Source organism: Octopus sinensis, linkage group LG29 (genome assembly GCF_006345805.1).
Source record: "Octopus sinensis linkage group LG29, ASM634580v1, whole genome shotgun sequence".
In the NCBI taxonomy this organism is placed as follows: domain Eukaryota; kingdom Metazoa; phylum Mollusca; class Cephalopoda; order Octopoda; family Octopodidae; genus Octopus; species Octopus sinensis.
The window spans coordinates 12180910-12183611 of record NC_043025.1 but is presented as its reverse complement, the minus strand read 5'-3'; the positions used below and the strand labels follow the sequence as shown (position 1 = coordinate 12183611).

Here is a 2702-nt window from a genome sequence, read left to right as displayed (position 1 = left end):
CCAAGATGCCACACAGTGGGACTGAACCCGGAACCATGTGGTTGGTTAGCAAGCTACTTACCACACAGCCACTCCTGTGTACATGCATACACTGTGCACTGTAACCTTTTGAATTAAAGGTACACTCACAAGATAGATGTCAACCCAGTGACCCCTGCTCACGATGTCACGCAGTGTATGTATGTATATATATATATATATCTTCCTCAATCAATCACTCACAAAAAAGATGCGGGGAAAAGTTGATACTACTAGCGAACAGGGGTCCCGGTGCGCGCACTCGCCTAAGTAAATAAATTATTTTTATAAAAAGACTAAGGTTAGGGGTAGGGTTAAAAGTCGTTGTAGGATCGACTACTTACGACTAGCTTATTCTTTTTTGTACTGGGCTTACAGAAAAGAATAAGTCCCGGGGTCGATTTGCTCGACTAAAGGCGGTGCTCCAGTATGGCCGCAGTCAAATGACTGAAACAAGTATCAGAGAGAAAGAGAGAAGTAATTTTCTTACCGAATTAAAAAGTAAAGTTTTAATTGTGGAGTTGAAGGTTTATAGCAAAAGCTCATTCTCTCTTCCTCTCTTGTTTCAGTCATTTGACTGCGGCCATGCTGGAGCACCGCCTTTAGTCGAGCAAATCGACCCCGGGAGTTATTCTTTGTAAGCCCAGTACTTATTCTATCGGTGTCTTTTGCCGAACTGCTAAGTGACGGGGACGTAAACACACCAGCATCGGTTGTCAAGCAATAGACACACAAACACACCCATGCATATATATATATATATATATACACATATATACGACAGGCTTCTTTCAGTTTCCGTCTACCAAATTCACTCACAAGGCATTGGTCGGCCTGGGGCTATAGCAGAAGACACTTGCCCAAGATGCCACGCAGTGGGACTGAACCCGGAACCATGTGGTTGGTTAGCAAGCTAATTACCACACAGCCACTCCTGCGCCTATTCTAGAAATATATTACAATTTCCACTGCTCTATCCTCTGTAACTGAAGCTTTTTCTTTTGTTATTTCAGAAAAGCAGATGACAATGGCATAAAAGAAACTTTTATCCGAGACATACATCAACATTACCATCTTTGAAAGTTTAACCCTTTAGCATTTAAACCAGCCATATCCGGCCAAAAATATTCTGCCTGTTTTATGTTCAAACTGGCTAGATCTGGTCTCTCACACCAGCCCTACAATATCGTTTTAAAAATTAACAGCTACCTCATCAAAATCTCATAGCTACAAGATAATGCCTGATTAATTCAAAACAATGAGGATGAAGAAGCATTAATTTTGGCAGAATAATGCGAACACTAAAGGGTTAAAGGAAGTTTTTTTTATACAGAAGAGAAATCTGTGGAAGAGTTTCTGTAAAATATTTGATTTAACTGAATTTCTTTGTAATATTTCTTGACTTCACTGTCTGATATGCGTTCAAGATGTTTTTTTTACCTTCAAATGTTATTTGGAATAAGAAAGGAATTTTCAGCCTCTTCAGACAGGAGAAACAACAAAAGGATAGACAGGAAAAAAAACAAGGAAGGGTCATTCAGTCTTCTTTCATCAGTCAAGTTACTGGATTTTCCTTACAGTTTCGACCTGTTACACTTGAGATTGTTCGAATCTGGCTGGCTCCAAAAATCTAAGCTAAGAGTATTAAATATTTTGGGAGACAGCAAAGACCCCAAAAAAAAAGACAGAAAATATTACACAATTACAGATACAAACAAGAAAAAAACAATTACAGGTGTCGACTAATAAAGATGAAATAAATTGAGTGGACAACCCAATACTTCATGACACAGAACTATACATCTTGTTCAAGGGTTTTATACACCCATTCTGCCAGCCTCTATGCTTCCAGTATTTCAATTAAGGAGCATTAACTTGAACTAGGACCCATTTTCCAGCATCCTCAAATTTTTTATATATATATATATATATATATATATTTTTATATTTTATATTTTATCTAGTTTCAGCTCACGAGCTGTGGCCATGCTGGGGCACCGCCATTCGGTGTTGCTACATGATTTTATACTTCACGAATGCTTTTTAGCAATTGCCGTTTGGTGCATGAGAGAGTTCGATGCAGCTGCCCTCATCTGCACCTCCTGCCGTGAAGTTGGTTCATCTGGGATACCTGACAGGAATAGGTCCAGTTTTATTTTGTCAATATTTTTTTTTCTTTTCTATCATTTTTTCTCTGTTCATCAACATCATGTTACTTTTTGATCTGTCATGGAATTCATAACCACTAATCTTTAGCCATAAGTCTCCTCAGTCACATATATACATACATACATACATACATTAATAAATATATACATAAATATATATATACGTATATATATATACATAAATATATATATATATATACATAAACATATGTATATACATAACATATATATACATAAACATATATATATATACATAACATATATATATATGTATATATATATACATAAATATATATATATATATATATACATAAATATATATATATATATACATATATATATAAATATATACATACATATATATATAAATATATATACATATATATATACATACATATATATATATATATACATAATATATATATATATATAATAATATATATATATATATATATATATATACATACATATACATACATACATATATACATACATATATATATACATACATATATA

The 2702-nt window shown here is 34.1% G+C and overlaps 1 long non-coding RNA gene across 1 annotated transcript in view; it reads left to right on the top strand.

Moving 5' to 3' along the window:
- The window catches only part of LOC118768413, an 8496-nt gene extending 7313 nt beyond the window's left edge, over positions 1-1183 (top strand). Inside the window, exon 3 of the long non-coding RNA XR_005004226.1 lies at positions 1032-1183. This is a non-coding gene — a long non-coding RNA (uncharacterized LOC118768413). The remainder of the gene's footprint in view (positions 1-1031) is intronic.
- The last annotated feature ends 1519 nt before the right edge of the window (positions 1184-2702 follow it).